This window comes from Polypterus senegalus, unplaced genomic scaffold, assembly GCF_016835505.1.
Source record: "Polypterus senegalus isolate Bchr_013 unplaced genomic scaffold, ASM1683550v1 scaffold_3909, whole genome shotgun sequence".
NCBI classification, from domain to species: Eukaryota; Metazoa; Chordata; class Cladistia; order Polypteriformes; family Polypteridae; genus Polypterus; species Polypterus senegalus.
In genome coordinates this window covers 1,087-13,457 of record NW_024382828.1, presented here as the reverse complement: position 1 = coordinate 13,457, position 12,371 = coordinate 1,087, and the positions used below count along the sequence as shown (strand labels likewise).

The 12,371-nt window shown below is 37.0% G+C and overlaps 4 long non-coding RNA genes across 12 annotated transcripts; all 4 read right to left on the bottom strand.

The window, feature by feature from the left end:
* Positions 1 to 666: 666 nt before the first annotated feature.
* LOC120521197 lies at positions 667 to 1,437 on the bottom strand. 2 transcript variants are annotated; one of them, XR_005632071.1, is made up of 3 exons: positions 1,267 to 1,437; positions 863 to 1,151; positions 667 to 734 (listed from the first exon to the last, which is right to left on the bottom strand). It is a non-coding gene; the product is annotated as an uncharacterized LOC120521197 (long non-coding RNA). The 2 variants fall into 2 exon arrangements; XR_005632072.1 differs by having other exon boundaries at positions 863 to 1,146.
* Positions 1,438 to 1,448: 11 nt separating this feature from the next.
* LOC120521196 lies at positions 1,449 to 4,990 on the bottom strand. The gene is made up of 3 exons (XR_005632070.1): positions 4,150 to 4,990; positions 3,358 to 3,611; positions 1,449 to 1,597 (listed from the first exon to the last, which is right to left on the bottom strand). It is a non-coding gene; the product is annotated as an uncharacterized LOC120521196 (long non-coding RNA).
* Positions 4,991 to 4,996: 6 nt separating this feature from the next.
* On the bottom strand, positions 4,997 to 8,288 carry LOC120521195. Of its 5 annotated transcripts, none has more exons than XR_005632069.1 (7): positions 8,232 to 8,288; positions 7,575 to 8,141; positions 7,417 to 7,474; positions 6,858 to 7,074; positions 6,137 to 6,327; positions 5,811 to 6,024; positions 4,997 to 5,498 (listed from the first exon to the last, which is right to left on the bottom strand). It is a non-coding gene; the product is annotated as an uncharacterized LOC120521195 (long non-coding RNA). The 5 variants fall into 5 exon arrangements; XR_005632066.1 differs by having other exon boundaries at positions 7,417 to 7,746; positions 7,955 to 8,141; XR_005632068.1 differs by having other exon boundaries at positions 7,417 to 7,743; positions 7,955 to 8,141.
* A 1-nt stretch (position 8,289) lies between these two features.
* On the bottom strand, positions 8,290 to 11,654 carry LOC120521194. Of its 4 annotated transcripts, none has more exons than XR_005632060.1 (8): positions 11,403 to 11,654; positions 11,135 to 11,290; positions 10,954 to 11,055; positions 10,163 to 10,452; positions 9,543 to 9,619; positions 9,302 to 9,382; positions 8,680 to 8,992; positions 8,290 to 8,315 (listed from the first exon to the last, which is right to left on the bottom strand). It is a non-coding gene; the product is annotated as an uncharacterized LOC120521194 (long non-coding RNA). The 4 variants fall into 4 exon arrangements; XR_005632064.1 differs by having other exon boundaries at positions 8,883 to 8,992; XR_005632061.1 differs by lacking the exon at positions 10,954 to 11,055.
* Between the last annotated feature and the right edge of the window lie 717 nt (positions 11,655 to 12,371).

Sequence of the window (12,371 nt, the reverse complement as noted above, 5' to 3'; positions counted from 1 at the left end):
TACCATTGTACTGTAAGCTTACAATAATACTGTAACAAATTACATATCCAGTTCAGTACAGAATAAAAATAAAAATAAAAATAAAAACCTAAACATCTCTCCGCCTAGCTGGATCTGGCCACAGGGCCTCGTCAACATCACAGGCTATATGTTCATTTGCAAGGCAACGTGGAAAGAATCTTTTGGAGTGACGAATCCACCCTTGTATGGATGCTGCTTCAATTTGATCACGTGCTTCCTCCATAGCTTGAATGAGCGCCATCTTGGACCTAGGGCCGGAGATCATAAACCTTCCACCGCCATGCTGAAAAGACCTCTTCGATGGAGTTTAGGAAGGGCGAGTATGGTGGAAGGTAGTGAACTGTAAATTGTGGGTGTTGATGAAACCAGTTTTGGACCTGGGCAGAACAATGGAAAGCCACATTGACCCAGATGACAATGTATTGCATCAGGTCCCTTTGGTTTGCTGCTGTGATAATATTGTGTAATCGGTCTAAAAATGTAAGACTGAGGTCAGTGTTGTAAGGACCCAAGTTGGCATGGCGGTGGAGGACCCCATTCTGTGTAATGGCAGCACAAAGGGTAATGTTACCCCACGTTGCCCTGGTACATTGACAATAGCCCTGTGGCCATGGATGTTTCTTCCCCTTCTTCTCACTGTTGTCAGTAAATTCAGCTTCATCAACGTATATAAACTCATGCGGGACTTCTTCCGCATCCATTCGCAAAACTCTCTGAAATACAGCGAAATACCACATTGCGTTATCAACATACTGTAGGTCTGCTGTACAGTAAAATTACACGTACTGTAAAAAGGTTATGTGTGCAGTACACAATACTACAGTCAGTGAAAAAAACATACCGCCACATAGTCACGCCGCAGGACTTTCACCCCGTCTGAATTTCTTTCAGATGGCACTTTATACAATTGTTTCATCACAACTTGATGTTTTTTTAAGGATACGGCCTGTTGGTGACAGAGAGACCTGTAGGACATTATTGAAAATTTGGTGATCATTGACAATATGGGCTTGAATTTCTCGAAGTTTGATTGCATTATTGGCCAAAACGAGGTTTATGATCTCTCTTTCTTGCTCCTGTGTGAATATACGGCGCCTCCCTCCTTGGTGTTCTCGACGTTCAATCCTATGCTGGGCAATCAAAATACATGTAGCTTAGTGTAAAATGAAACATGAATACATAGCAAAACGGTTGATATGGTACATGCAGTAAGCTATGGATATTCTGTGGACAGACGTTTCTCACCTGTGCTCTTGACGAAATGTCCGAACTATTGATGCCACTGTGTTCCTGCTTAGGTTAGGCTGTACTCTCAGTCCAGCCTCCCTCAGTGTTAGTCTGTGGTTTATTACAAGGTCCACAATTGTAGCACGAATTTCGTTACACAGATTTGGTTGTCTTCTTCTTTTGCATGTCCTACCCTCCTCTAGGTCTTCCTCTCCCTCTTCCTCCACCTTGTTCTCTCTGGATTCCCCCTCTCATCCGTACTCTTCCTCTTCTTCCGACACTGTCCATTTTTGTTGAAGACAGGTGAACTTGCCTGTTGCCTTTTTATAGTGCTTAAACTACGGTGGCCCTGAAGGGCAAAACACAAACAAAAATACAGAAAGTACAAAAAAAATTAAAAAAAACACATACAAACAATTGAAAACACAAATTACAAGCAAAGCAAAAAAATAAAAATGCAAACTAAAGTGAAAGCGCAAAAAAAAAGAGAAAACGCAAGTGAAAAAGTGAAAGTGCAAACAAAATATTGAACATGCAGTTAAAAAATTGAAAACACAAACTAAACAAAAGTCAAAACGGAAATGACGTCGCAGGGGAGGGGCGGAGGGGTGTGTGAAATGGGCGGAAAAGCCAAGGAAGCGTTGGTGACGATATTCCGTGATCCTGAAGTTTAGTGCAACCTGTAAAGCTTATGTTACTGATATGAACCGATAAGGCTGATTAAAGTAACACTTTCTAATTTCAGAAGGTCTACGGCTACTCTTTCCTCTCACAGATATACATCGTGTTTGTGTTGTGCGGTGGAGTGTCTTGTGGGCTCGCGGCGTAGAAAAAAAAAATCTGTACGTTCGAACGGATTTCGAAATCGGGAGCGCTAGTGGTAAGTATAGTAAATCTCCGTCTTTATTTAAATCGGCCAGTATATGTTACGAGGAGAAGATGGCATCTCATCCTGGTATTCTGTCACTTTTTAGTGCTGATATGTTTTGTCCGTTTTGCGGGACAGCCCTGGAAAGAAAGCCGTCGTTTTGCCCGGAGTGTGGCAGATCTTTGGAATGTCTATCTCACATAGAGGATGGCGAAAGAACAGGTAAGGACGAAATCTTTTCAAGTCATTCATTCATTTACATCATAAAAATGTGTTTATATGCGCATATTGTTTGAAGTTTTATATTTCACATATATGTATGTAACAGGAATTATCAATGGACCCAGTGAAAAGCACCTTATAGAGGGATACTTTAACAAAGGTTACCCGTATGAGGTGATTTTGGACTTTCTGAAAACACATCACAGAATAACCATCTGCCTCCGTACTTTAAAAAACCGTCTGAAGCATCTCGACTTATCAAAACGTAGTAATTATTCCTGCACGACATGTTTTGCGAGCTGCGATTCAGAGGGAGCTCAGAGGACCTGGACGTTTATTTGGATACAGGACTTTGTTTAATCCGTTAAAGCAAAAATATTTATTGCGTGTCAGAAGGCAGAGTGTAATGAAGCTGATATCTGAGATGAATCCGGCTGGATCACTTTCCAGAAGAAGAAGAAGATTTTGCAGGAGGAGTTACCATTCTTTAGGACCAAATTATGTTTGGCATGTCGATGGTTATGACAAATTGAAACCGTACGGCTTTGCAATACGTGGATGTATGGATGGCTTTTCCAGGAAGATTTTGTGGTTAACTTGTGGATCAACGAACAATAATCCTGCTGTCATCGCTTCTCTTTATGTAAAATGCGTATCTGACTTGGGTATCGTAGCCTAGCGATGCGTTTAAGAACGGATTGTGGCACAGAGAATGGCGTAATGGCCGCTATGCAGTGTACTTTAAGAGCTCAACATACTGATCTTTTTTGTGGTGCTAGAAGTCACAATTATGGAACATCTGTTACAAATCAGAGGATCGAATCCTGGTGGGCACATTTTAGACAACAAAGGTATTGTATACATTAACAATTTTAAAATATGGTTACATTTTTGCAATTCCTTATTAGAATTGTGATTTTTTTTTTTTTACATCTTTATTACATCGTCACAGTGTGGTCAAACACGTCTGTTTCATTCTCATCCCTTTATATAAATTTCTTCAACATCCTTAAACCCACCTAATTCAATTGGGGTGGGGGTCGCAGTGCCTAATTTTCTCCAACTGTATACTTTTTTCAAGGAACTCCACACAAAGCGAGAAGATGCCCACTGGCAGGAATCCTGCTGCTATTCAAACTTTGAATGCTGGAGTCAATGAGGGAATTGTGTCAACTCCTCCGCTGTCACATGCAACAAAATCATTCATCGTATTTACATTCTGAACTTGTGTCCACTGCTGTCAAGACGTGCTGCTGTCTGTCTGTCTGTCCGTCTGTATAAACGAGATTTCAAACTATTAACAAAATTGACTAACGGTTTAAAAGAGAAACTAAAAGAGGAGAAAAATACTTATTTTGTTAGGTATACAGTTTAAGTCACAAAAATAAATGAATTCCCATTTCATGTATTTGATTCTTTTCATTCATTTTACAGATCACAATTTTGGTTGGAGCTTTTAGAAGACCTTAAAGAATATGGCCATTTTAATGGTAGTCATGAGCATAAATGTTTGCTGCGCTTTTCATTTCTTGCTGTTCTTCAGAAAGATTTGAATGAGGCGAAGATGCTGTGGCACCAACACAGAATGAGACCTTCAAGAATGGCATCCTGTCCATCAGGAATTCCAGATGAGTTATTCAGTTTAGCACAGCGGTATTACAATGTTAGATGTAACAAGTGACGGCCGTGTTAGTTTGTACTACAAGTACGTATCGACTGTTTTAGAATATCCTTAGCTAAACCGGCCCTTTAGCTGTACACTTTTTTTTTTTTTGCTCTTAGGTTTCAAGCAAGAGATTGTGGATACGTACTGAACAGGAATTGTCTGTGGGATCTATCAGCTTACTGTGAAGAAACTTCCATGTGTGGAGATCTGGCCATCCAGGAATACCTAACATTAGTAAAACAGCAAAGTAATCTTCAGCCACCACATACATGGGACTCAGCCTTTGACCGATATTTGAAGCTGAAAGAGAGAGCTGATTTGTAAAGAGAACTTCATTTATTTATTAAACTGTCAAGTATCTAATGGTGTGTATAGTGCATTACTCTGGCTCAAACAACTGAAATGTAATGCAGTTTGATAAGAGGATTGTGAAGAACTAGGGTCATACAACAATCATGTAAACATTTTGTAAATAATTTAACAAATAATTTCTTAACTGTAGACTCCAAAGTTACCGGATTATACATTAGTTTAAATCAATAAAGGATATCTCAATATTTGACATAACTCTTTTGACTTCAGAAGCATAACACATGCAGATTTTCTATAACGATGTCTAATGTCTGAAACATCGTTCTGTGATTTTAAAGAACACAGAATGTGAAACTGCTGGCCTTGGTTAAGCTGACGTTAACTACATCAATAACTAATTCACTGCATCCAAAATGTTTATCCAAATATATAGGAACTTCAAGTTTTTAAGAACTCTGAACATTTTCAAACTAACCAAAATCAATTAAAGCTTGTCAGCCAGCATGTCTTTACATTTCACATCTTGAAAGGACTGGATCATGAGTTGAGGGGGTTGTAGAGATTTATGGCTGCCATCGATCATACAAGGGCAGAGACATGAAATGCTGTAACAGAGAAGGGCAGCTTATCGGGACAGGGATTCTGTTTTTATTCAGAGATTAGTGAACAATCCACGGCACTTGCTGTCTTGCCCTTTTTTTTTCTAGTTCTCTGAGACAGGATTGCTTGTTTCATCTCAGGTCGTTCTTTATTCTCTTTTTTGTGGGTGATTTCTCACCTCTAATTCCTTTTGGGCAAAACGTATGTAGCATACACACCCACTCTGATGACGGTAGCTCCTAACTCTTTGGTAAAGCTTTCCAGGCTCTGTCTCTGACTGCACACTACAGTAGATTACTGTGAAATATGTATATACAAATAGTGACTCAGGTTAATACTGGCCTAAACCCGGTGAATTTAAACTTCCAAAACTAACACAAAATCTAAAATTATCATAGGTTTTATGGATTGGCAGAGTTAAGATGTTGCCACAAGTGTTGGCCACTGGCAGTAGTGACCCATCATGGCGAAAGCAAATTGTTGGTCTTGGCTGCAGTCCTAATGGTGGTAGAGCACGAAGGCCAGTTGCAAACATTAAAATGTCTTCTAATGAAGGATCACAAGTTGAAGTTTTATCAGAGGCTGTAGGGAGAAGAAAAAGAAAGTACTTTATAGACATTGTTTTGGGGCCTCTGCGCCTTTTTAAATATACTTTAAAACATTTACAAAATAGTACTTTTCCCAAAATGTTTTTAATACTCCCTTACTTAGATAAAGCATCTCAACATTTACAAACATGTTATGGCAACTGTGAGTATAATACACTAATAGTTCATTCTTCTTTAAGCAGGAGAAACAGATCTTTTACCACCTTCTGCAGACTTCTTGCTAAATATCAACACAGGCAAATGCACTGATAACATTGGCTAAAAATATGATTTTACTTTTTCTAACCTTCAATATCCAAGAGGTGGTCTGCACAATAGGCAGCAGTTCTCCTTCCTCGTGTCTCCAGCTGCTGCCTGCCTCACTGAAATGTATCTTAAAATGATCTTCAATGGCTTCTGCATTGATCTTGCTTTGAGAAAAGCACATGCAGTTTACAAATACACCCGGGCACTGCTTCATTTGTTCAAGTAGATTGAGAGTGGATAATCCATCTTTAAATCTGTGATGAAGCAAAAGACAAAAAGGTCAGGACACAAATGGCCACCTTAAATAATGTTTAAAAGGCACAGCAAAAGGACCAACTATTCTCAGTTGCACAAAATGTTGATTACCTTCCAATACATTGACTGTTTCTTGTAAAAAAGTGCCATTCCAGATAATCCTGAACACGTTTCTCTCTTTCATCAACTTCTTTAACATGGTTAAAGCATCCTGCTATCTATCAGAAGCATTGTGCCATTTTCTCCTATAGTATCGCTCAGGATGTTGAGACTTGATGCCATTTTTATCTGGATTTAATATACTGTACAACAGGGTTATCAGATGTTCACAGACATGCACTTGCAACATTAAACACCAATATTATAAAGACATATAACAAATGTAAGGAAACAGTAGATTAAACACTTTTTAAATAACTGAACTGAACTGAGTGTTCTCTCCAACAATGTAACCTGCCACTGTGATGCCGTATTTAAAAAGGCGCCTCTTTGCTGTATAAAACACGGAGTTCCAGTCTCCCAGTATCCCAGTCTAGTCAGTGGCTGTGGATTTTGGTCGTTTTCATCAGTGCAGGTGGCACTTCAAATTCCTCTGTCACAAGCAGGTATTGAGATCTGTTACCCCGTAATAAACAAGGGTAGGTCAGTGTGTGCTCTCTATGACTGACTGCCATCTAATGCTTCCACCTTTCATTTTGAATTGGACAAGGTGGGTTCACAGAATAAAATGACAGGAAACACCATATTGAGGAAAAAAAACTATGTAAGAAATGAACATTCATAAGGTGGAGATCTTTTCAAACACCCCAAAATATTTTAATATTAGTCATACCTTTTGGAGCATCTTGTAAATATCAGGATCTGATGCGTCTTCAATTGATGGAGAAATCTCACCAGTTCCCACAATGTAATTCACAAGGTTACGAGATAAAAACTGTGGGCCAGGACCACCATGGATAAGTGATACAGCAATCACTCTTCCAATGGTATAAAGTACTCATCATTGGCAAGGGCTTCAGAAAAAAGGAGCTGTAAACCAGTATGTTCTGCTAAAAGGAATATAAAAGTTACACACGGACATACAACACAGTAAAGTAAAACAAATGTCACTGATATTCAGAAGGTTAAAATACAAGATAATGAAATTCTATATCGCTAATATATAAATATGTCTCAGAAACCGGTTTAATTTCTATAAGATACAAATTAGATAAAGTGTTAAACCCTGTCTAAAAAACAAAACACAAGTACAAGGAAAAGGTTTGAAAAAGTCCTACTTCTTATTTATGTAGGCTCTAGTTTTCTTAATGTCTTGCTTATGCAAATTTGGGCAAAGCCAAAACAACAACAACAACACTGTTCATGTTAAAACTGCACTCTTGTACACTTACCTGCTTTATCGCACCTTCAATATTTTTCATTTTCTTTGCCTTCAGAAATTCTTCGATACTGTAAATCGTGAATTAAGAGCTGAAGAAACTCTCTTTTTGGTCCACCAGCACCAATTGCATGTTCAGTATTGCCAGAATCATCAGTAAATTTTACCAACATAGTATAAGTGGGATTAGAAGTGCGTCGTCTGAACCCACGGAGAGCTCCATCCCAGATATCTCCACGATTAATTAATATTAAATCTTGACACCTTGTTAGACTGAATCTGTTTGGCAAGTTCAGCCAAGATGTCTTCTTCTTCCACTGCAATATTGTGCTCTGTAAACCTACTGAATGACAGATATAGAAGAATAAACATTGAACTAAAAGAGCGCACACACATTTAGATTAGATATACTTTATTAATCCCCAAGAGAATATATGAATGCATATCACGAGAAAACATTCAACAAAGTATAAAATGCAGAGATGTTGACTCAAAGTACAATATAAGACAATACAGTAAAACCAGATCATAAATATTATGATCAAAATAACCAGTAGATTGAAGTTTGTTCAGATTTCCTGTGGCTTTTGTCAGGAGTGAAGGAAGGGACACATTGGCAACTTCCACCCAGCCTTATCAGTCCTACTTCATGCAGTTCAGTTCTGTGGGTTCTCCCTCATTAAACTCCTCAGTTAGCCTCACATGTGCATCATCAGGAAGAGGAGACTGAAACAATGTCTGTGGTAATAGGCGGCAAGTCATTAGTGGTATTTTAAATATACATTTGTAATAAATATTAAGTATTTCATAAGCCACTTTAAACCTTACCGTTCCACAATTTCCACAGACTCCTGTTCTGTTGTGCTGTCTTCGTCTTCAACAAGGAGTCTTCATCTTCAATAAGTATCATTTCTAAATAAAAGAAATACATGCATTTACAATCTCATGGCTTTGTTAAAATAATTTAAACATTTCTCTATATCAGGAAGTAAAACAAAATATACATTGGAATCTGAAATTCTATATTATACTAATGACCCAAGAAAACTGCCTGGTTAGAAAAATCCAACAATTACATTAAATATATAAAAATAAAACTGCAAAAGAAAACAAACAACAGATCCCTAGACTCTGGTCATTTGCATAAAACATAATTAGAAAGTACTTAACTTTAACACATTAAAACAACAATTTAACAACCTTTTTATTAATACATTTTATCTTATACAGTATGTAGAACTCATAGCAGTTCGTCTGAGATAAAATCATACGTTACTTGTCATTTGTTGCCTTGTTTGGAGAAGAACTTCACAGTTAAGTTGAACTATTCTTTCAATACATGTTGTTCACTACGGCTCGGAGTCCAGTAAACCTTCACCAACTAATCTGATTAATCGCCATTAATGTCCTTATGCAGAAATGCATGTCTGTACCCTTTGAATTTACAAATGAACTGCTTTATACGGTATGGAGGATAACCTCTAATCCTGCATGGCAGGCAGCACCGGCACCAGCGACCCTTTCAATAATGGAGGCATCTTCACTCCGTCAGCAAACTTCGCTGGTTTTTCAGATGAATCTGTCAGGTTCTAAAAAAAGGGAGGCAACACGGAGTTAGCGAGGCTTTCAACTGTTTAAAGATGGAATACAGCAATTATGAAATTCAACTCATATTTAGCTCAAAATAAATTCAGCAAGCATATATGTTGCTAAATTTATATACATTGTACATATCTGGTGTGAAAACCAATTACATTTTTACATAAAACTGACTTTTTTATCACTTGAAATTTCTTGTCACTTCTGCCTTAAAATGAAATGTCTGAAGCATAGACAAATTAAGGCAATATGTTAAACTGAATGATATAAAGTTAATAATATTAATAATAATAATTTACCTGTGAATTCACATGGCTGGCCTTAATGGCTGTAGTGTTTGCTGAGCTCTGAAACACGCAGACATATTGTTTGGATCAGAACTAAAGTAAAAAAGGTTAAATGATTAGGTTAAATGATTTTATAGACATCACTCATGTAACTAGTAGTAAACAACTGACACATCTATCTATAAATAAGGAGACATATTAATGTTATTTCAACACGTCTTTTAAAAATATGACTGAGTTAACCATTACATACCAGTGTGCCATTCAAGGAGTCTTCTTCAGAATGTTTTGGCTCAACTATTACTTCATTATCACGATCTTCAGTCTTATCTACAAAAAGGTAAAGAAATCCTTTGTGAACATAATATGGACATTACTACTTCAACAAATGATGTCACCGTCACCATGAAGAAGTTATATGTACATTCTTTATTTTTCAGCAGATCACACTGCACAACTTTGGACTTTAGTACAAATAAAACTAGTTATTTTTTCCCAACTGCATTTACATTCAAGTTTATTCTCTGGTACAAAAGTTCAAAAGTAATATTTTAATGCATTTTTACATAAAACAATTTGCGATGAGACAAACTGTGAATACAGAATCACCAGTAGTAGGCCACAGTGTTCAGTCTTTTGATCGTCATATCCAATGCGATGCCATCAGGGCTTTTTTTTTTTTTTTTGAGTTAAAGGAATGAATTACTACATTATAATAAAAAACATCAAAGTGCATTTCATATGGAGACAGTCAAATAAAGTAAGAAGCTCCAAATGTTTGTTATAATAAAAACTAACAAATACAGGAAGGATCCTGTAATCTGAATAAAACAAAAGCCAAAACATATAACTGCCTATTTCTTTCTTACTTACCAAGTTCACTGTATTCTTTCTCAGTGCAGATGAATAAGTGAAGTCTATTAAATGGCTTTCCAATTGCATCCTTAAAATCTTGTAACACAAATGGTTTTTCAGTTCCAGGTACTTTATCCACAATTGACCCATTATAATGTAAAGGCTGCTGTGGCTCATCTGTTCTCAGTTTTCTTTCCGCTGCCTGTAAAAGTTGTCTTTTGGAGTACAATGGAAACACGCAGTGCCAACTGTTCTCCTCTCTCCTTCTTCAGTACGCCACTACGGGTAGTCATTATTCCAACATGAACCTAAAATTGCATAAGCGACTTTAAATAATTAAAAAGTAACAACTGTAAATGACAACACTGTGACAATCAATGACAACACTTGCTTTTCAGATACTGCCATGTTTTTAAGAGCACTAAATGTGTTTCTATAATTATAAATCATGTGTTGATAACTTGTTTTAAAATGTTTAGACCTTTTAATTATACAGTTTGTACATAAATGTGAGAAAATAAATGAGTGCGACCTGCGGGAACGTCATTCACTTGATGCTTATGAGAAAAACTCTCCTTGCTGTATCTGCAACAAGTTTTACGGAAACGTGAGAGAATTAAAAAAAAAATGAACTGCGTATACATTTTAGTAAAATTATATTGCTTAAATAGCATATTACAGAACTCTAACAATTATGTTTTAGTGTAAGATAAAAAAAAAATCATTATTAAACCACTACCAATTAGGTCCTGATTTTGACATCTTCTTCAAACTACACACGAACATATTTTATCTAAACCTGCACAGACCTTTTGCGTGTTTTTTCCTATTTTTCGACCACTTGCATCTCTCTTTTTGGTTTTGGTCTCTGAATGAAAGAAATTCCGATAGAGTGCTAGACCTTCCTTCACCTTAAGAAAGGAATGACATGGAATAAAGTTTCACGGTGTCTTTATTGTAAAACTGACACGTAGGACATTAGCTACGAACCTAAGCTGCATGTGGCCGCTGCTTCATCTTTTCTTCTGAAATCACAAAAGGTCCGAGTTTTCATGTGGCAAAAACCCCAAAGATCTGCCACACTCCGGGCAAAACGACGACTTTCTTTCCAGGGCTGTCCCGCAAAACGGACAAAACATATCAGCACTAAAAAGTGACAGAATACCAGGATGAGATTTAACATCATGCTAGGCATCCATCTTCTCCTCGTAACATATACTGGCCGATTTAAATAAAGACGGAGATTTACTATACTTACCACTAGCGCTCCCGATTTCGAAATCCGTTCAAACGTACAGATTTTCTTTTCTACGCCGCGAGCCCACAAGACACTCCACCGCACAACACAAACACGATGTATATCTGTGAGAGGAAAGAGTAGCCGTAGACCTTCTGAAATTAGAAAGTGTTACTTTAATCAGCCTTATCTGTTCATATCAGTAACATAAGCTTTACAGGTTGCACTAAACTTCAGGATCACGGAATATCGTTAGCAACGCTTCCTTGGCTTTTCCGCCCATTTCACACACCCCTCCGCCCCTCCCCTGCGACGTCATTTCCGTTTTGACTTTCGTTTAATTTGTGTTTTCAATTTTTAACTGCATGTTCAATATTTTGTTTGCACTTTCACTTTTTCACTTGCGTTTTCTCTTTTTTTTTGCGCTTTCACTTTAGTTTGCATTTGTATTTTTTGTTTTAATTTGTGTTTTCAATTTTTTATTTGCTATTTTCAATTATTTTAATTTGTGTTTTCAATTGTTTGTATGTGTTTTTTTTTTTTATTTTTTTTTGTACTTTCTGTATTTTTGTTGGTGTTTTGCCCTTCAGGGTCACCATATTAAACACCTGATGACTGTGTTGAACCAGTTGGTTGGTCGGTGCGGTAATTTGACAGTCAGTGCTTTGGTATTGCAAGGGAGTGACTTCATGATAGATTTTTGTGTGTAATGTATGTTAAGTGTGTTTAGTGTTTTGCAAAAAGTGTGAAGCTGAAAATGTGCTTACAGTTGTGCAAATCTAGGCTTGCTCCTTGAGTATGAGGATTTGTTAATTGTGAGAAATTGTAAATTTTAGTGTCTAAGCAATTGAAAAAAACTGCAATAAACAGTATGTACATTGGACACACTGTCAGTAAGATGGTTACTTTACAGGTTTATTAAACAGAATGGATTTCTTAACATGAATCTGGATAATCATTTTAATAAAAACTGGCTTCATTCATATGGAA